This window comes from Macrosteles quadrilineatus, unplaced genomic scaffold (genome assembly GCF_028750875.1).
Source record: "Macrosteles quadrilineatus isolate MER2022 unplaced genomic scaffold, UCM_ALF_1.0 Scaffold_2__2_contigs__length_208266976, whole genome shotgun sequence".
NCBI classification, from domain to species: Eukaryota; Metazoa; Arthropoda; class Insecta; order Hemiptera; family Cicadellidae; genus Macrosteles; species Macrosteles quadrilineatus.
In genome coordinates, this window is record NW_026542595.1 from 148,553,875 (window position 1) to 148,576,632 (window position 22,758).

The window sequence follows — 22,758 nt, forward strand, 5'->3', positions numbered from 1 at the left end:
ATATACTACATATGCAGGCTAATTTTGTATATAAAGCACCCATGGGATCGTAGTACGTAACCTTTTCAACAGATTTGATCGCCTACAAAATCGTTCCCTAACGTTTTGCTTCAAGTAAATTATTTGCGCAATAAATACATTTCTTGGAACTTTCACAGCTTATATGTACGGTAATATACTCCATATGAAGGTTACTTGTGTAGGTATCACCTATGGGGTTGTGATACTTCCAAAATATCGATCACTTAAAAAAATATTTTCCCCAAATCTTTATTTTTAACATGTGTAATATTTTGTAGGTCCTTTGCACCTCCAATGTGTCAAGTACAGGTGACGTACTACATTTGCAGGTTACTTGTGTATATAGAGCACCTGTGGGTATAGGGGGGCTGCCCCCTCCCCCCGGACCCCTCAACTGTTATCACTAGTGAGGCTGCCATTCGTGGTTGTTGCTCTGAGCCTTAACGCAGCTTCCAGCCCCTCCCTCAAAGTGAGTCCAACTTTTAACAAAAGTCATGTCTTGTTAATGTTAAGTTTGTAACATTATATAAGAACCTTTTGAAGTTAACATTCACGAATACTTGAGCCAACGTATTATTTGTGGAAGTTTCGTTTTGAAATGTTTTGATTGCGATTTCTACTGGTAAACGTAGTAAATATAAGTATTTTTAATACCTAATGTGTATTCTCGTGTTAAACATACTTCATAATTCTTCAAAATACACAATTCCTAGTTTTTGTTTGTAGCTTGTTTTCGATTGCTTCGCGGAAAAGAATCTTGATTTCAATATTTTTAAAAGCCACACGATGTAAACAAATAAATAGTCCTTCCTGTTTAAGCTGTTAATAAATCTGCCTTCAAAAACATGAAAACTTGAATTTTCTGAATATTAAGCATTTTAAAGCTTCATTCTCTGGTTTTCATTAAATTGCTTCTGATCACTAAGTCTAAACTGATGAGTTGTTATTTGATCATATTCGCTGTTTTAATCAACATTTTTGGTGTCTTTTAGAGCCAAAACTATGCGTTTATGTGAAATTGTGCCTTTAAATATAGGCAAATAATATTATCTACAAATGTATGCATCATTTTACAACATTAAAATATTTAATTAATGAGTCAGGGATGTAAATATCAGAAGTAACGTTAGCAGAACTATATAGTTAGGATATTATGAGTATAGATGGATCTTCAAGTAAATAATGCAGTTTTGTAGAGTTAATTTTGGTAATGATTACCCATCTTAACCAACTATGGATGGTAGTAAAACCAACACTACCTCTCAATTATATTTTTAAACTGTGTGTAAAATATTAGGATTACAAAACAATTGTATTTACAGCCATAATACAAAAGTCTAAGATTGAAAGATCATTTTCACTCAAACAATACTTGGTCTGTTCAACATAACATGCAGACCTAGGGTTTTAGTTGTTAAATCCAGTAAATAAAAAAATGTATCATTATTTTATTATCAAAACTTTAATCCAATGTGATAATGGTTGGTTAATCGTCTGCCAAACTGTTTGTTTACAAAATGAATGTGTGACATAATATTTTTTGCGAATATAATCACTGCTTAAACGTAGACAAATTGTTTTCACATAATTGATTAATAAAAGAGTAATCGATGTTAAGCCGTTTAAAAGACTGAATACTAAAGAAAGTAAATACGAATTAACTTACAAACAGCGTATTATAGAATAAACCCCTTATTTCAAACTTCTCAAATCTACAGCACTATAGAAGTAGGGCTTTAATTTGATAGAAAAATCCATGGTATTGAAAAAAAAATAGAATCAGTAAAACATACTGGCTGATTAATATGCAAAATAGAAAATGAACTTGAAAAGGAGTCATTATTACAATATCTATCTTAAAACAATATATTACAAAGTGAAAAACTCCCTGAGGAAGAGAGAAACGTGATTCCCGCCAAAATTAATTACACCCATTAGGATGAAAGGAGACGCAGCTGCTTTTCACAGTATCGTTGTTTTGTTGATTACTTTTCCCTTCGTCATTACTGTTGCCTTTGGATTAAAAAACTTTAAGTTTGATTAAAAACCAAAGTTCTAAATTAAACGACAAAGTAATATTGCAAATTCAAGTAGGTAGTTAATTTTTATATCTTTAGATAGCTATTAACTGTAACCTGTAATACATTCATATTTAAACATATATATCTGCATTATGATACCCAATTATAAAACTATAGAATTTCCAAATAATTATGATGCATTCGACGGTTTTGATATGATTTCTAAAACAAACTCATTCTAACAACACATCAAGTTCTAGTGTAAAAAATTAAATATATGAACATATATGAATATTATTTGGGGTATGATTGTTATGTACACTTTACGTTGATTAAAAAATTAAATAAATCTTAAAAGTCTAAAGACAAGTCTAATTTCTACAAGTCTAATCAACTTCTAATTTTCTTCTAACTTGTAATAACTAGGATGATCGATATGTCCTTTTGTGAGATTGTCAAAGATCTTTTATAAATCTAATTTCTTGGAATTAAATATCATTTGGGATTGCAAAATAGAGAGTTACATCACCATTTAGTTACAATGTAACTTTATATTAGCAAAATCATAGCAAATTGCGTGATGGCAGCCCAGCGGATAAATGCAAGGGAAATCCTAATAAAGTAAAAAATGTTAAATATGTGCATGATTAAAAAATTAAATTGAACTGACACCTAGAAAGGCTGGCAGGTCTTGTTACTGACTTAACAGCTGATTTCTAAGTCAAGATAATTATTTGCCGACTCAACGATCACGTCTACAATGCTTCATAACAAATCCTGTACTTTCTTGATCTTTGGTCGTCAACATCCATACTATTACATAAAAATCTAGTGGTGTCTATCTGTTTGTGTATATACACAAACAACAATAACCCTACTATATTGTCTCAAGTTTCAATGTTAAAGGCGCAAAAACTACTGAACCTACTGGGCTTAAAATGTTACAAAAATATAGCTACCATACCAAGAATGGTAATAGGACTACTTACACTTCGACACCTACCGTGGGCTTTGCCCCTTTGGCTTTAAAAGTTCTGAGGTAAGGATTTTAAAAGTAAGTATTGATTGGTCTCCATGGCTGCAATGAGAACACCCACAATGTTTACTTTTGCTTTGACGTTTTAAAGTAAACAAAAAGAACTGCCAAATTGCATATTTCACCATTTCAGATAGCTAATCCAAAGAAATGAAATATAAAATTTTACGCAACCGTGTGGTAGGTTTTATTCAATCTTAAACTTTATTATTAATTATTTATTCTTAAACTATACCGTTGATTAATATAAATAAATAGGTTCTATAACCCTTTTTGCATCAACCTAGAGATAGTATTAACTAGGCTATCAAGGTATGTTATGGAAGAACGACATCCGTTCTTCGAAACTGAATTTTCTTTCCGTTGCAAAGCACGGGTACAGCAGCTGGTCCCCTATAAAATAGTAAGTAAATACCGTATTTAATTTTAGTCCTGCTAAGGCGGGTTGATTTTGGTTAGTAATTAAATTTAAAATAACACAGAAACCACTAAATTATGGAATTGATCTCTTACTTTCTAGTGTTTTATAAGAATGAATATATATTAAATCTTCAATCATTGATTTTAAATGTAAGTCAATCTATCTAAACTGCCTACCCTTATATTGTTAATTAGATAGGTTTCAAATAAAACATGGTTTGAGGGAAAAACGAAAAACGTGAATAATAATACCACTTTTTGAATGTTGATGGATATTGAAACGTCAAAGCAAAGGTAAACATTGTTACTTTTCTCATGCTTCCATGGAGACTAACTATTATAGTTCGGCCGCTTAGGCCGGTTTTATGCACCGCGACAGTCGCGTGTCGCGTGTCGCGGCGCGACTCAAGTTCTATTGAGTTAAATGGGAGCATTTATGCACCGCGACAGCGACAAACTGCCGCGGAGCGACTCTAAATACCCGCGACAGGTTTTAGAATCGCAGCTTCACAAAATGTGTCGCGCGCGGTTCAAGTTCTATTGGATCAAATGGGCACGTTTATGCACCGCGACAGTCGCGGCGCGACAGTAGTATTTTTCATACTCCACGTGATATATTCTCCATATATTTATATTGATTAATGTTAATAATTAGTATATAAATGAGCTCTTTACTCTTTATTTGTAATATAAATTACATCATTATATTATATAATGACATTTTTAAGAGGGTTGACCCCATTCCAACTGTAAATTGTATGTGTTGTTTAAAAAAATGGGGTTTTGTCATTAGCGTGTACAACACTACAGGGTCTATATTTAAACAACTTAATAATCACTTCGACATCACAAACACAACACACAACATTGGATTGAGAACAGACTGATTTCTTTAATTCCCCCACCACCGGATGTGAGTTTACGCGACAAAAAAGTGTCGCTGTCGCGTGACATTTTTGTCAGCCGCAAGACGTGGCGCGACTCGCGACTGTCGCGGTGCATAAAACCAGCCTGCTGGTTTTATGCACCGCGACAGTCGCGAGTCGCGAGTAGCACCACGTCTTGCGGCTGACCAAAATGTCACGCGACAGCGACACTTTTTTGTCGCGTAAACTCACATCCGGTGGTGGGGGAATTAAAGAAATCAGTCTGTTCTCAATCCAATGTTGTGTGTTGTGTTTGTGATGTAGAAGTGATTATTAAGTTATTTAAATATAGACCCTGTAGTGTTGTACACGTTAATGACAAAACCCCAGTTATTTAAACAACACATACAATTTGCAGTTGGAATTGGGTCAACCCTCTTAAAAATGTCATTACATAATATAATGATGTAATTTATATTACAAATAAAGGGTAAAGAACTCATTTATATACTAATTATTAACATTAATCAATATAAATATATGGAGAATATACCATGTGGAGTATGAAAAATACTACTGTCGCGCCGCGACTGTCGCGGTGCATAAACGTGCCCATTTGATCCAATAGAACTTGAACCGCGCGCGACACATTTTTTGAAGCTGCGATTCTAAAACCTGTCGCGGGTATTTAGAGATCTCCGAGTCGCTCGCGCGACAGTTTGTCGCTGTCGCGGTGCATAAATGCTCCCATTTAACTCAATAGAACTTGAGTCGCGCCGCGACACGCGACACGCGACTGTCGCGGTGCATAAAACCGGCCTTAGAAAGCGACCTCCTCCAGCATTGGTTTAGCATTAGCGCGCAGGTCGCTTCTAAGCGACTTCTAAGACTTCTAAGCGGCTGAACTATAGTATTTACTTTTGAAAACCTCACCGAAAGGAACTCAGTTAAGTGAATAGGCCTATGACGTTCCTAGATATGTAGACCATCATTTTGCTTAATTTTGGCTATATTGGTTTAGTATTTAGTCGTTACAGCTGCACAGACAGAATGACAGACAGACAGACACCTAAATTTTACAGAATAATAAGCTGCTGTACCCGTGCTTCGCATCGGGAAGATTTACTATACCACCTAATCCAAACTTTTGTTAACTGATTGAATTTATAAACAAAAACCCACCAAATTTATAAAAAAAGAAAAAATAAGGAAGTATAACCCACATGAAATTGTCCTAATGTTTATATAAAAATATCCCAATAACATTATTTTCATAACTTAGACACATTAATAAATCAAAATCAGACCCTGGGTTGATACAGCAACGGTTATAGATTTTTTTATTTCCATAATTAACTATTGAGAATTTAACAATAAATAATCAATGGCAAAGTTTTAGAATAGCGTAATATATTATACTTTACGTTGATGATAGTGTATTGAAAACTGTGCTATGTATTGTTGTAACTGTAATTTTTCAGAAATAAAAAACATTCATTCATTCAAAAAATAGATAAACCTACCGCATAGTCGTGTCAAATATTATATTTAATTTGTTTAGATCATTTGTCTGAAATAGTGAAATTAACATTTGGCAGTTCTGATTGTTTACATTGCAATTTGAACGCAAAGGTAAACATTGTGAATTTGTTCATGCTTCCATGGAGACCAATTATTAATATTTAATTTTGAAAACCTCACATCAAAACTTTAACCGACCAAGGGGCGTAGCCCGAGAGGAACTCAGGGATGCGAATAGGCCTATGACATTCCTATTGTGGATAATCTTTGTTTTGGATGTATCGGGTTAGTATTTTAGTCGTGAGAGCCATAACAGACAGACAGAAAGACAGACACCACCTTAATTTTATAATAATACTATTATGAAATTAAGGTGGTGTCTGTCTTGTCTGTATAGATTGATAAATTGATACTTAACATTGGAAACGTGCATTCCTTTTCAAACTGCAATGCAATTTACTAGAACACGTTGGTAAACCGTAATTTTAATGTGATACAAATATTCTTAAACTATTAATATATATATTGAACCACTATACTTAAGGTATTGAATTATATGTGAAATATCACTTTTAATTATCCTGGTAAAACTATAACATTGTAGTGACAGAACAGAGAACCTACGCTTCTGAAAATCATTGTAGGTTTTTTTTAAATTATTAGATTTTAAAGAACCGACCCCGGTCACTCGACCATGGATGTTTTTACGTATGGTTGCATAGATGAAGAATATTATTTGAAATAAATTATGGAACATAATCTAATTGTAAATAATTGTAAATGACTCGTACTCTACGCATGTAGGTTTTATTGAGAATTAACATTCTGTGGAAGTAAAAGTTGAGGCAACAATTTAAATGTGTACAAGCTGCTATACCCGTGCTTTGCAACGGGAAGAAAATGTGACCTAGAGAGCTATTGAAGTAATTCTGATATGTGTTTTAAAATACGGCAACTCTATGATTTAGTTTGAAAATATAAACTGATTTAAAAGTGTAAACCTACTTAACATAAAGCGTCACAAACATCTTTTTCGAGTAAATAAACAAACACCACTTCATTGTACTGACCAGCTGTTTCAAATTAAATCATGTAAACTTTGGAAGCATGCCAGGCGTAACCCTTTGGAAATCACCCCAAAGATTCCAAAGAAGATTTTTGTGGGGTAGAGCCCTTAGGAAGTTCGTCCATATAAATACTTTTCGGCAAATCTACACACTGTAAGCTTCATTTTGATGTGCCATATGCCTATATTTTTATTTGGTAAATGGCCTTAACCGTTTAAATAAAATTTGATTGTATCACTTTAATAATATAATAGATTATTCAAATAAACATGTGAGCTTTATTGATAATAATCGCTTGAGTTGTAACTATTGTTACACTGTCCAAGATCTGTAAAACACAAAAGCACCACATCACTAAATCTAATAACAAAAGAGACCGAGTGTAAACAGATTTCTGTTACAACAAGAAGATGTTTAAACTACAACTCCACAGATGCTTGTTGGTTTGTTGTTTCGTCTAATCCAGCAGGGTTGAAACTGGAACAAATCTCAGTGGGAGTTCGGGCATTGCTTTGTCGATAGCTGCTCAAACATAGTTTAGATATTGGCCTTAAAAAACACATTATCTTAACAGTATGTTATATAATTGAAACCTACCAATGGTATAAAACTCCACAAATTATCCACACATGCTAATATCGGGCATGTAAAAGCTTATCTTGTACTAGCAGCTATACCCGTGCCTTGCAACCAACGATCACATAATGTCACTAATGTCAATTGGTCTCATGTGGTCGTTGCTTGCAACGAGGTCTGTATGCAAAAGAGGCAATGTTGGTTCTTTGTAAACGGCTTAAAAATGGTTTCACACCTATTATTTGATTTTGAAAAGAAATTGAACTCTAAAACTTGATAATAGTATGTTTTTGTTAATTTAGACTGTAAAAACTTTAGTTAGGCTACCTAGGATATAAAATCAATGTTTAAGGTATAATTAAATAACATGTTGAATGGTTTGTACTATAAACAAAAAGCTATCACAATAGTTCCAAACCTGTTAACAGTATTTTTCTAACTTATTTTTGTGAAATTGTTATCAGGCAAATGGAAATACTCGCTTGGTCTGCAGGTTTGCTGTGGCAGGGGTATCTTATTACTATTTACACAAAAATGTATCTACAAATATAATTCTCATAAAACTCAGGATAAGAGACTGACAAATACCCTGTAAAATATTATTACAGCATTTCACAAATATCAGAACAGACTCAGTATGGATAATAAATGTAAGCAAATGACCTAACTGAAAGAATCCTATACTAATGACATTAACACATGGTTCGTCAGTTCCATTTAAGTTATGTTAAATTATATTTACATTCGGGAGAGAGACATCATTTATGTTTATGATCCATACGGTTTCTGTTCTAATATTCGTGCAGTATTTAATATGTTTGAACCAGCTGTGTGGAATTGTAAAATCATGACAGTTCGTTCTTCTGGTTTACATTTTTAAACTTTGTAGGTGTGTTCTTTGTTACCATTGATACCATCAATCAATATTTACTTTTAAATCTCTCATCTCAGATTTTTGAAAGCCCACGGGGCAGAGCCCTAGGTCAATATCGAAGCAGGAATAGTTCTATATGTATCTTCAGAGCTATAGCTTCATTTGTGTGCAATTTGAGCCCAGTCGATTTAGTGGTTTTTGAGATTAGCTCATACAAACACACAGACAGACAGATACCACCTCTTCTTTATAATAGTAAAAATAACATGTTAAGTTGTTACTCAATGGTGTGAAGCTCCACGAAATTGTAAACATGCCTTAATTTTTTAGAGTCTGGTTCCCCAAAGTCTGGCTTTTTTACTTCTTTCAAACGAGCTAATTACTCAACATTACCACAATGTAATCTAAAACGAAGACAATATTCAACAATCCAAGACAAAATAAAATAGGAATGCTATTATGAAATAATTTTATAATTTTCTTGAGCACAATATAAAATTGTATCAAATAATAGCAACCCTTGGTTTTTTGTACTTAAGACCAGAAAGGCGTCTTAATTTTTATAGAAATGTTAATAAATCTTTTGTACAATAGTTTCCATTTCCAAAAAGTTTGTTTAAGTGTTACCCGAAAAGAAAAGTCTATAATAATGTTTAAAGGAGGAGCATTAGACGTTAACCAACTGAATTGAAATGGGCATTTTTAACGTTGCTAAATTTATATTAAATCCATTAAAACATAATGTTTTGGAAATTCCTATTTTAAGATATACGATTGTTAAACTCTGTCCATTCGCCCATTAACTCCAATCCAACTGGAGATAAAAACTCTTTTAGTGGACCATTAAGAATCATTGGGCCAAAAGTCGATTAAGATTCTGTAAACTTAGTTAAGCTTATCAAAACATTTATACTGTCTAAATGAAGGTGGACAGCTGTGTTTTTGGCGCGTTGCCGCGTCTTGGCTACATAGAGTAGTGACAAACATAGAGTTCGGTAGTGACAAACATTTGACAGCAACAGAAATTACGAGTACATTGCAACATCTGGGTGGAAGTACACTAAAGGTCACTTTTCAGGTATTTCTGGTTTACGTCACTATTGTTTGTATGTAGTTGTCTTTAAAATCATAGATATTTAGTTTTGAAAGAATTAAAAACTCTTTGACGAATAGGAATTGTTTTGGTGGTTTTGGTTTGACAAATTGGCAAGGATTATTACTTAATTTCACGATTGAACGTAGTGTTGTGGTGGAATCTCCACCAACAGAGAAGACATGTTAGGAAGGTTTTCACTAAAACATTGTATGTGAATTTAAATCGAAAAACTATTTTTTAGGTACATATACTGTATTATACGGGGTGTCCCACGAAGGGGTTTAAACGTTTGATTTCATATTACGTGCCCATTCATGCATCAAACTTTTTTAAACTTTACACAGTTTAAGAAGTAGGATATAAAAATATTCTGGAAAAATTTCAACTCCCTAACCTTAGTAGAAATAAAATGGCGGCATATTGAAAAACGACGCTTTAAAAAGATTAAAGAAGGAATTTTTGGTTTTATCAAATATTTTTATTGTTACTTTCCAGGGCAATATGACTTAATGAAACAACTAGATTATAACCTTAATGGAAAACCTTAATGTCAAAAATTATTCAAACTGTAACCCATCCACAGCAACACACTGATAACAGCGCGTAACAAATTATTCTTAAGCTCTTACAAAGAAACTCCGCGGTATCCGGAAAAGTTCCTCTTCTATTGATCGTTTTAGTTCCTCATCATTATTGAAGATATGGGTATAAACTTGTTCCTTCAAAAAATCCCATAAAAAGATGTCGCAAACAGTTAAATCAGGTGATAGGGATGGCCAATCTAAAAAATCATTTCCACGACCTATCCAACGGCCATGAAGGTTGCCATTTCGTAATTGCTTGACAGGATTTGCGAAATGAGGTGGTGCACCATCTTGTTGAAAGATTGCTTGATTCATTTCTGGTACTGTCAAATGGGGCATAGACCTGTTCATTTAAAACTCATTTTACAATCAAACAGCTGTTCTTTAACAATGAGCGCTAGAACCGCAACGTAGTAACAAAATAAGATAATTAATCATGAAAGTAGTTTTCATAGAAAGCAAGTTGGTAAATTTTTCAATTTTCCGCCATTTTGTTTCTACTAAGGTTGGGGAGTTTAAACTTTTCCAGAATATTTTTAGAACCTACTTTGTAAATTTAAAAAAAGTTCGGTGCATGAATGGGCACGTAATATAAAATCAAACGTTTAAACCCCTTCGTGGGACACCCAATATATAGGTTATTTACAAATATTACACTTTTTTCTAACGCTACTCAGTACAAACACGAATTATGTTCATATTTCACAACGCTTAGAGGTTGAACAGTAATGAAATATGCAAATTGATTTGCAGTTTTTCTAACTAATGGTCTTCATAAACGGACCACCTTGAAAAGGTCACTAGGTGAATTACGCTCTTGGTACGACTAGTGTTAGAAGCATAGTGACACTTGTACGATTAGATTAGAATGAAAATAAGCGTAGAATGGCATACTACAACTGCAGTGGTGGATTAATAGACTATTCAAATGCAAACTGGATTTAATCTCTGCGTTGACGCTCTATAAATTTAATTTTGTAGTATAGTTAAATATCAAGACAGTTTGGAAAATGAAACGAAGATCGGTCGCTTGAAATATATGCAATTTAATCGTATAAAATAATAGGCAAGTATGTTTCTTGAAAACCTTTTTTTCCAGCTCGTTACATTGCAAAGAAAATCTACGAGTACTGTTATAAAGATATTTGTCTTTTGATGTACAGACTCCCTTTATAAATTAAAATAGACTAATAACTAAGCACAAAAATGAATTAAAAATTGAACAAAAAAAAATAACATGGGACTAATTGGTTTCCACGCTGGTGAAATAACAACGATATATAAACAGAAAAACAAAATGGAAGAAATTCCAATCACTTGTTTTATTTACAGCGTTGTGTGAAAATAGAGAAGTCTGTACATTACATTTTTGGTCGATTTTTCGACCACTGGACGATCTAGTTAAAGATAAATATTTATAAATGTTTTAATTGTCACATAAATATAAGTAGGTAATATTGGATGAAGGAACGTATATAATTTCAACAATATTTAGAATGCCAAGCAGTGGCAAGATAGGAGAATAGTCTATGAGTCTGTAGTTTTTTACAGTTTTTATCTGTAACTAGATATCACTGTCAACCAGGCTAACCATTGAGTGGGCAGACACTTCCTGCTGATTTGAAAGTGTTGGCATTATTCTGCATGAAATATTTGTAAGAAGGTGAAAAGTAATTATCGCTAGAAAATATATTCTGTGTAAGTTTATACATACAGATTTAGATTATCTTTTTCGAGTTTATCTATTTTTCAACATTTAATAGCATTTCTTGAAATAAATCGTCACAATAATATATTTTTAAACAGCTTTATATGCGAGTATTAAAGTGACATTATAAAATTAGATCATACATGTATATGTGATTGATGTGTGTTTTACAACGAAACACGTAGGCCTATTAAATATTTGATTCCATACTTTTTTACACTCACTTAGAATAATAAAATAATAAATAATAAAATAATAAAACAATAGCCTTCATGTAGCCTATGAGAAAGTTTTTTGTACAAAAATGTAGTTGCCTCCATACAAAGGAAAATAATATCGCAATTTAGGCTAAACCTAAAATGTAATAACATTAGACACTATAATATTTGACTAGTAGAGAGGCAGTATTATTTGTTTGTTTGTAAATTAGGTATACACTAACTTGAAGCAGAAGCTTTTCCTCTTTCCCATTTGGAGTTGAATCAAGTTACGGAAAGATTTAACTTCAGCCACCGATAGAAAGTGGTAACATGAAATAGCCTATAAAAATTAAAAGTATATATGTAAGTTACCTAATGTTTTAACCATGTAAAACAACAAGGTGCCATCGCTCTCTGTCTTCCAGCCATCCCGTCTCTGCTCTTAGCATCTCTGTCTCTTCGCACCTGGCCCTCCTATATTAGCCTGAGATTGGCCCTAAGGAAGATTTTTAAACATTTTTTTAGCACTGAACCTTTTTCTCTCTCTTCACATGATATGACCATCCAATCTCAGTCTCCTACTTTTTATTTGCGATATTATGTCTGGGTCTGAATAGATTTCCCATAGTTCTTTGCTTGTACTAACTTTCGACACACAGAGATTTGAAAACCATCCCTTGCTACAGTTAGGGGATTTACCTAGGTTTTATTATAATTTATTTTATGATGCATTTTAACTATAAGTTGACATTAGATACTAACAATAGTTTGGACCTTACAAAAAAATTAAAATTTCACTCACCACCTCTAAGTTCGTAACATTTTGAATAATTCGTTTATATAAAATTAGTTAGTGGGTGGCTTTAAAGTCGTCTGTTACTTGTGTTAATTATGCCTTAAAATAATAAATTGTTAATTATAGCCTGCATATATAAATGATTAGATGATGTATAGTGGGATTTATAGTGTTAAGTTCAGTAGTTGTTGACAAACAACGCTTAATCTGTAACATTAAGGGATGTTTACCTGCATTGCATGAATTATTTAACTTACGGTTCCCCAGCACTGAGTTTAACTTACCTGCCCAAAGTGTGAGTTGTAACATATCTTTGTAAGATTTTTTGCAACAAAAATTAATAATTGCTGCACGAATAATGTTACTGAATTCTTTCACAGTTTATGTCAGTGAGAACCAAAAGTTCTAGGATTTTCTTTCTCCAACACGGTATTTTTCAATTACGTATTCAAACTTCAGTAAGACCTGCTGTTGATATGTCTTGTGGATTTTAACTCTTTTATGAAGCTCTAAACAACGTATCAGTCGTTGGTGGGAAATTAGGCCTACTATGTAATCATCATCAATATTAAACATTTAGTTTCAGTGTTTAATTCGAACGTAATTTTGCCTGCTTTATTATCTTAATTGAATAGTAATAACTATTTTCCTCGTCACATTTTGGAAAGATCAGTACTTTACTTTTGCAGTCATATTATAGTATCTGTAAATCATACAATGGTAATATAAATAACCATGGTGATTAAAATTGTACTTCAATTTGTATTAATCATGAACCTAACGTACATGTTATTTAGAGCTTTTGCGTTTGTTCACTATTATGGTTCTCTAGTTATGGACGTAGCCGCCTTTCCCTTGAAGTTGTGCATCACTTTTACCCTGCCTTAAACTACCTGTTTTTATTCGTTGGAAAAGGTACCGTCAACTCTTGGGTAAGTGTCTTTTCAAACTTGCCTACAGATCAAAAATACCACTACTTGAATAGCTTTTAAAGGCAAAGAAGAATCTACTTAGATAAACAACTTAAAGTTTTCAATCTCAAAGAGTGACAAAAAGGATACTCGTAAGGAAATTTGTACTCCTGAAGACACAGCAAAGAATACTCATTTAAAGGCTATCTTTATAAACTTCAACTAGTGTGTGAAACAGGAATTTTATTAAGGAATATCTACACCTCTCAAGGAGCAAGCAAGGAAACATCATATAAGAGCTAACTGTTAAAACCTGAAAGAGTGACTGAAAAAGAGAATCTTCGAAGGGGAAAAAACCTGCAACTCTAAGTAAACGGATAATACTGGAAGAAAAATATGTGAAACTTGAAACCTGCAATTAACAAAAATAAATACAATGTAGTCAGTATAATATGTATTTTTTTGCAATTTAAAGAAAGTAAAAGACAGCAAAGAAATTTTACTTTTTGGCTAAGTTTATAATGGATTTATAACTCGTGATTCGTTATACATTCGCTGTGGGATTAGGGGAATCGTGCAAAGGTTGCTAATAAAGTAGAAGACAAACTTTCTTTTTTATCCTAGGATGGTAGGATATAGCCCGTGATTATTTTAACATTACTTCAGTCTAAGTTAGGTGTTTCATCACTTAATTTAAAAGGCATTGATGATTGGTGGGATTTGAACCCGGGACCTCAATGACCTTAATCCCATGCTCTACCACTAGGCTGTTCTTCCTCCCAGAAAAAAAAAACTACCTTACCTTAAGGGGCCTTCAACATTTGTTTTCTTAGGTAAGGTAATCCAATAGATGTACAACTCCAACCCCGAATGATAGGTGTAAATGTACAGAAATTGCAATGGAGTGTACTCTATCTGGTTACAAATAAAACTCCTTAATAATAAATTTTTAAATAGAAGGTTTTTGTGTAATTCAGAACCTATACATGACATTCTAGTCATCAGAGGATTCAGGGTTTCAATAAATCTTACCTAAGTCACAACCAATTAAACAAGTTAAAATACAGAAAAAATGTTTAAAGAAAAACTCGTATACTAAAGTCTCTTAAGGATTTCCAAGATGAATGTGTACGAAGCTTGTACGAACGTTGGAGAATATTTACCCACAAAACGTGAATTATTTAACTGACAGTTCGCAGCGACATGCTGAACACTTGAATGTATGTCTTGAGATTATGTTTGATATTTTCACTTTGTTACAATGTTACTAGATCGCTTCGAAATTGTGCTTATAAAATATACAAAGTTACTAGCTATAATGAGGTGTTTTTTTCATTTAAAGGTATATGAAACATACTATACATGCAATGTTATCCTTTAAAAAAAACGTAAAAAAATTTAAAAAGTGAAAAATCTTACTACCCTGTTTTTGCATAATAGTGTTCAATAAAAATATCATTTCACATTAGTTTCTCATATACATTTTTTTACTCCTTACTTATTTCTATTTTGTTCTGGAGGAAACATCAAAATCTAGACCTAAATATTTATAGATTTTCAAATAAAGGTGTATTATTAAAAGTAACTGAGAAACAGCATGAGTTCCAAAAAATATTACAATCTTTCGCGTATTCTTCCCGTTGCGAAGCACAGATATAACAGCTCGTATATACATAAAACTATATTAAACATACTCCCTTATTCTTATAAACCAACTGAAGATAACTTTAACGCTATTTATGATCCTTACGCTTTTGTAAGATTATAAGCTCAGGAATAGGCGTAATCCAGAAAATATTCAGTCTTTTTCTTGACGTCAGCGGTCATGGTTGTCTATGTCTATATTGCCTGATCGTATCTTACAAGTGAGATGTATTGATGATGAACCTAGTCCTGACATCAGCTCTTCAGACATGACATACTATCACTATCACCAGTTTAGAGCCAACAAGAACCACTTGTCTTAATAAAACGCGTTTCATAGTTAATCCCCGCTTTAATCAAACAAGTTGGTGTAAAGCAAAACATTACTCAGTCAAGACTAATAGATTACAGTGTATAAATCTCCAATCACTTACACTTATACTCCTTCTATCTGAAATATTGACTATTAGTTTGCTATAAACTATTCTCAAACACTATTCGTTAAACGTTAAATATAATGTATATATATTTATACGCTATTCGTGTATATTGTGTCCAGAACGAATAAATGATGGAGTTTTGGTTTAATTTCTATCTATTCCGTATGTGCTTATTCTTTTAAATTAAATAATGTAACGACGGGTGACCCAATTATTTAAAATCACATATTTTAAATATGTGGTCACACCACGTATTTAAAAAATCCAAAGTTTGGCCTCAAAAGCAAAGAGCTGGATAAACTTGAATAATATCGGGTTAATATGGGAAAAGAGTGTTATGAGGTTTTGAAGTTTTACAAAAATAAAAAAAAATACTCTTAAACCATAGAAATGCCTAATTTGTATCACAACAATCGGGAAGAGCTTAATAATCAATTGTGTACATCGAAAAATTTGTGTACGACTCAAGGAGAAAATTATATATTTTTGATGAAGTTCGGCAAATTTTATTTTTGTACCCTATACCATTAATAATTTTTATCAAAACACATTTTCCTATTTCCCGCAAGGAGCCATATTATACTTGTTATATATAAGGTTGTAAAAATGGGGAACAAAATATGAGTTTTGATGGAAATATTCAAGTTAAAATCCAACCATACAAACTGAAATTCGCTTAGTCTGCAGGTTTGTTGAGGCGGCAGTAGTTTTAGTACTATTTTATTATTTATGTAAATTCAGAGAGGAATGTGGGACGTTTGTATTTATTGTTCGAGCTAAGCTGCTGAACAATAAATTAACGCTACAAATAAGCGTAATGGATTATTTGAACTTCGTCTAAATTCAATCTGAGAATGGTATCAGTTCAAGGCCCAATGTTGCATACATTTCTACCACTAAACATTTAACACCTTATAGTACTATAAAATTTTAATTTACGTGCAACAACTATTTTTTATCGAAGTACATTAAGGATTGGATATAAGTTATATGCGTTATAAATTTCAATAATGCATTTACTTTGTCATTCAGCATAACTGTTGGTTTAGATAACTTACTCCGATCACCGACAAGCCCTTTTGGCATCCGGGACTGGTTGAAATTTATAATAGTAACACATTTTATATTTATTTTTCTTGTGCATTCTTACAGTATCAGTTTTATTTGTCATGAACAAGTGGACATTTTTAAAACTATACTATGACTATTGTATTCATAAATTTCAAAACATACTGTAGACTACGGAAATAATTTTTACTACTTAATTTCAGGATTTCGGGGGGGGGGGGGTTGACACCCTAACCCACCCCTACGGGCTACAGCCTTAAAAATGTCATATCCTCGAATTGTATTAATATTCTTACAATTAATAGAGCTGAATACACATTTTACTATCGATAAACTATCTTCTTCAGTATGATTATTTGCAATTTAATGTTCTTGTTATTTTTGTTAACACAATCGACTATTCAGACTAATTAACGTTCTTGCATTGATTATTAGAGTTCTTGTCACAATCGGATGAATAAAGTCCAATCCAATTCTGCTTTATATCCTTGGTGTTAACAATACAATTAACACATAACTTGACAACTTTCAGTACTCAAGGCTAATTAAGTTCGTTTCATAACTGTATACTATTTACTTTGTTAAATACATTAGTAACCTTGCACTATTATATTTTACGCTAGTGGTATTTTTTGTTTGTATCTCTAATATCTCCAACATTGTTTATCCAATTGAAATTGAATGGATTTTTTTACATATATACAGATTCTAGCTAACATAAATTTCAATAGAAATGCGATAAAGAACATCATTTGTAATCGTCTGTAATCTCAGCTGTAGAGAACTAACTTAGGAAATTTAATTTTTAAACAAAACTACTTGCTCAATTTTAATCGAAGGACAAACATTTTAATTTTTTTTTTTTACTAATTCTACTTGTATCCAGGATAATAGATTTTTATACGGATATATTTAAGTTTAGAATCATGATCAGTGTTAATATATTTCAGTCGATTCCATACCTTTTTACACGAATGCCTAACGATCAGATGAAATGTTGATAACAATAATAATTATTTCCTTCATTAAACATTGTACAAACCTAACCTAATGTTTATAGTAACCTTTCCTACATGGGCATGTCCAGGTTTACAGTCAATAAAGTATGGAGATATGTGAGGACTTTAAAGTTGTTGTTACATAAAACATGAGACATAATGTCACCCTTACACATATAAATACCATTAACCATGGTTAACGATGGTGTTTTGCCACACTGACTTACTTGGCTTTATTCCTGTCGTTCCAATTGGAACATAGGGCATCTACGAGACGTCTCCAGCCCTGTCTTTCTTCAGCCAGAATTCCAAGCTCCCCCCAGGACTTCCCTCTGCAGCTGCCTCCTATTTTGCCACACTTATTAGCGTTTAAACGTTCAATAATAAACTACTGTAAATATTCCTTGTGAAAGTAGACTCAGAATATCACAAGAAGTTTTTTCAGATACATAAGGTTTTAATTTAACAGTATATCCCCTAAATAAACTAGTACACATCGTACGAATCTTTTGGCGTACATAATAAAAGTCCACCAGTGTTTTTGCTAGACGAATTGGGTTGTCAAATTGGTGAATGCCTATTTATAAAGCTAGCATACAAAATAAATTCGAAACTTTTCAGGATTATTTAAAAATCTATACTATATTATAATTACATATCAAGCGATTCATACTGATACCATCAATACTTAATCTTAAACATTACGCACTTTCTGTGACCCTTACTTGTGCGAATAAAAATAGTACAACTCTTGGCCATGGCATTTATATGAAACTACTGTGAAAAGGGTGTTACATCGAAAATGAGAATCCTAAAGTAATTGTGTGCAGGGGGAGGGGGGGGGGCAAGGCCTCCACAATAGAAGTAATGAGGTGATATTTGTGAAAGACGACAATCATTCGCTCTAACAATCCTTTCCATTTCCTCCCCAAATGACAGGGCGGCAACAGTTGGTCTGATGTAATTTCATTCCATTAGTTCACACTCTACCAAGTGATAGTCTGATTTCCCACCTGTGGTCTGCTATTTGTTTTAGGTTTCAGTAGTGTCTGTAATTAAACATTCTGCAAATATTGCAAATATATAGTTGCATTAAATAATATCCTTAAATAATAAATATTAAATAATAAAGGGAGATTTTTCATTATTATCTATTGAATATAATGAAGATAAATAATATAATAGTATTCATAGTATCATAGTATAAATACATATGATTGAATAAAAGCTACTGATAATTCATATTGTCTCCAGTCGTTAAAACATTTGTTTTAAAATACACAGAGGTTAGATAAAGAGTAACATAGTTAAAACCTTTCTCTAAACCTTATGAATATGTGGTGTGGAAATGTAACTTTGTACTCTAGCGTGGTATCCACTTTACTATCTTAAGGAACACAAAATGTGCCTAATCGAACTGTTTACCAATTGTCAATTTTGAAAGGGAAGAGGTCGTAAAGTATGGGTAATATTTTTACCGATGAGTTGAAAGTTGTAAATAAATATTTGGTAAATGACCGCTATTCACATCAAAACATGTAATATAAAACACCGTCAACTTAAAACCAACATAAGCCTGCTTTAACATGTAATGGATCCCACTGTTAGACACGAGTTTGAACATGTTTGCCAGTTTTAATTAAAGCAGGATTTTCAGATTTCCAGCTGAAAGGATCAGTCGTGGATTACAGAAACACGAGAGAGTTTGTTTCAAAATATTTCATCCCTCTCTGCTATTTTTAAATAAACGAATGCTGAAAATGATCTGCGTTATAGCAAACTTTAAATTGATAAAAGTTTATCGGTTACTTTTTCAATCAGTGGATGTTGTTTGAATATATTGAATTGTACTGTAGATACCAATTTAATAACTCATCTTAAACTGTGGAATATAAATTGACATTATATCAGTAAATCGTTTTATTAACATAAATTGTTTACATATACTTGGCTTGAAGTTATTAAAATCATTTTTCGATATATCTAAGAATTCAAATCAACAATAAATTCTATTTTCTTGTATTCACATTAATGCACACTCATACATATATGAAAACAATATATACAAACAAATATTTGGTGATTTATTTGTATTCTCACCATTTGTACATAAGTCAATGCTTAAATGTATTACAACATTGCTATGATATGTGTAATTAATTACATCATTTACCAATATTTTGTTATGTAAAGCATCATCAGTAATTTCAGTTGAAACATACAAAGTAATGGACACAAAACAATACGATAGTTAAAATATTTTAAAACTCTGGTTTTATATTGTTAACGTTTGGTAAACTTGGTATTAAAAAAAATATACTTATTTGTACTGAAAGTTTTGATATCTATAAAAAGGACACACACTTTATTAGTTAATTGCATTAATTACTTTTTATTATTAATGACCACTTTGATAGAGTAATTGTTAATAAAATGTGTGAGGTATTTACTTTCTTTTTAAAAATTAACTACAGCAATGGCATAAATCAATAGTATTTAACAGAAAGAGTTCAAAAAAGTGTATGACTGTCATTGTTTAAAACCGTTTTTCAGGCTTTGTTTCAAGACTTCCCAAAATCTTTTTAACCACAACAAACCATTGTGGAGAAACTCATTTCATTTATAATTTTCTGTGTAATCAATCACACGAAAAATGTTATATACATTGCTATGACGATGCATTTCGAACAAATACATCTGAATTTGAACATTTCACATGGTGTTGAACTCTGTCCATTCGCATCAGACTTCTGCACAACCTGTTGTCCTTCGATGCCCAAAAGCCCGCCAAACTGTCCGGTGAATGTTGGGGTGGTCAGTGCCGAAAACTGTGTGGATCTCCTTGGGAAACCAGATCTTCTACAGTGTTGTCCGGCCTTGCAATGAGCCGCAGCTAAACACATTGCCACATCTGGCTAGCAGCTAGCGGCTGGCAGCTGAATATAGCCACCCTTATCGTAATGTGTTTGCTGTAAACATCAAGTTTGATTGGCGTCTGCCAAGCCAATCTGCGCTTGTTTACAGCTGTTTTACGATTGTTGGAGTTGGGCCCAGATTTAAACCTTCAAAAAGCTCCTAAAATTTTATTGGAATCAAACCAATGATCTGTAATTGATTAGTAAGCTATTAACTCACCTGCTTGGGTTTTTAGCCTGCAATTTAGCTGAATTAAGATTCAATTTGTATTACATACCGAACTGATAAGTACCTCACACTGATTGAGCCCAGTGTCATAACTGCTAACCGTTTAATTAACGTGTGTAAACTGATACACACAAGTGGTACATGTAGGTCTCTAATCTCTGATGGCATATTCTTATACAGGAAATTCACAACATAAAATGCGTTTGTAAGATTCTCAGCTAATACATGCAAACCTGCATTTACAGCTCATCTGCCTCTGGTGGGATAGTTATGTGTGACTATCAGATCTTGGTTGGAGTAGGTGTAGACGTAGAACAAGATGTATGGAGGAAGGTGCAAAATAAGGTGCACCCTAACAACTTGGCCTTGTTTTACCTGGCCTGTACAAATACAAATCGTAATTTATCAGCTATTTATTATTAATTTTTTTAAGATGTTCGTAAAAGGTGTTTGATGGATAATTGTATATAAAAAATGTGTTCTTAACGTTTTTTTTTTTATGAAATCAGAAACTTAAGCTCATACAATCTGCCAACAGGCTACAAATTTAACATAAAACAGTATCTCTAGCTTGCTTCATTCCCGTACTCGGACAGATCGCCGCTGTACAACTCTGCCATCGTGTTGAGAAGTGTAGGGTGACATCCGCGATCTTCGGTCTGTCTTGCGAGTACTCTGCCGTATTTCTGTATAGTGTTTAGGTGCAATCTTTTAGAAACCGTCCCTTAGAACACACTTTCTTGCTAAATATATAAATGTTTAGGGTTGCGCAAACGGATAGGTCAGCACGATCAGGCTTTTGACTAGTGTAATATATGTTTATATTAATTGTACAAGAAGCAGCATTTGATTTTATAATGTTGGTTGGATTCCAGATGTTAAAGACTTTTGTTTTGTTCTGATTGTTAATTTTGTAAATAACAATAATTATTGAGTTGTGATTGAAATGGAGAATAAATTAAATACACTAGATTTTATCTTGTTCTTATAAAATATTACAATGGCGCAGTCGAATTAAACGGACCTCGTTCCGAGTGATAGTAAGTCTAGTAAAAGTAAAGTTTTTTTTTATACCAGATTCTGAAGAAGATAAAGCTAAACTTCAAGAAAAAAAAGGGAGGTAAACTTAAAGACTAAGATGGCAGGAATAGGTAAAGTTGGTGAATTTAACCCACAAGATGAGTCCATTGAATCATATGCAATGAGGCTTAAGCATTATTTCAAAGCTAATGAGATTGATGACGATACCAAAGTTTCTGTTTTAATAACTGTTGTAGGCCCAAAAGTTTTAACAATTTTGTCTGATTTAGTTTCACCTGCAGCTGTAGATAGCAAAAGTTATGAAGAGTTAGTTAAAGTGCTTGAGAACTATTTTTCTCCAAAGAAATTGGTGGTAGCTGAGAGATATACTTTTTATTCTCGTGTGCAAAAACCTAGTGAGAGTATTTCAGAGTTTGTTGTAGCGATTAAACATTTAGCTAGTTCATGTAAATTTGGCACATTCTTAAAAGAGGCTCTTAGAGACAAGCTTATTTCAGGGATAAGTAATGGGGTCATAAGGCAAAAATTATTGTCTGAGGATCAAGAATTTGATGACGCTTATAGTTTGGCACTCAGATTAGAGCAGGCTGAAAAACAGACAAGTTTGTTCAATCCAAAACAGGAAATTTGTCATTTAAATTCCAAGCCCAATTCTTCACATGTGAATCAAAATAGGCAGACTGGTTGTCATTTCAATTCAGTTATTGGTGCTGGTATGACTAATAT

General features: G+C 32.7%; 1 protein-coding gene across 1 annotated transcript in view; it reads left to right on the forward strand.

Annotated features, from left to right (window-relative positions):
- Window positions 1–408: 408 nt before the first annotated feature.
- LOC128987811 (arylalkylamine N-acetyltransferase 1-like) overlaps window positions 409–22,758 on the forward strand; it is a 98,513-nt gene continuing 76,163 nt past the window's right edge. The window contains exon 1 of the mRNA XM_054408838.1: window positions 409–490. The gene's annotated coding sequence lies outside the window, so the exon portion shown is untranslated. The remainder of the gene's footprint in view (window positions 491–22,758) is intronic.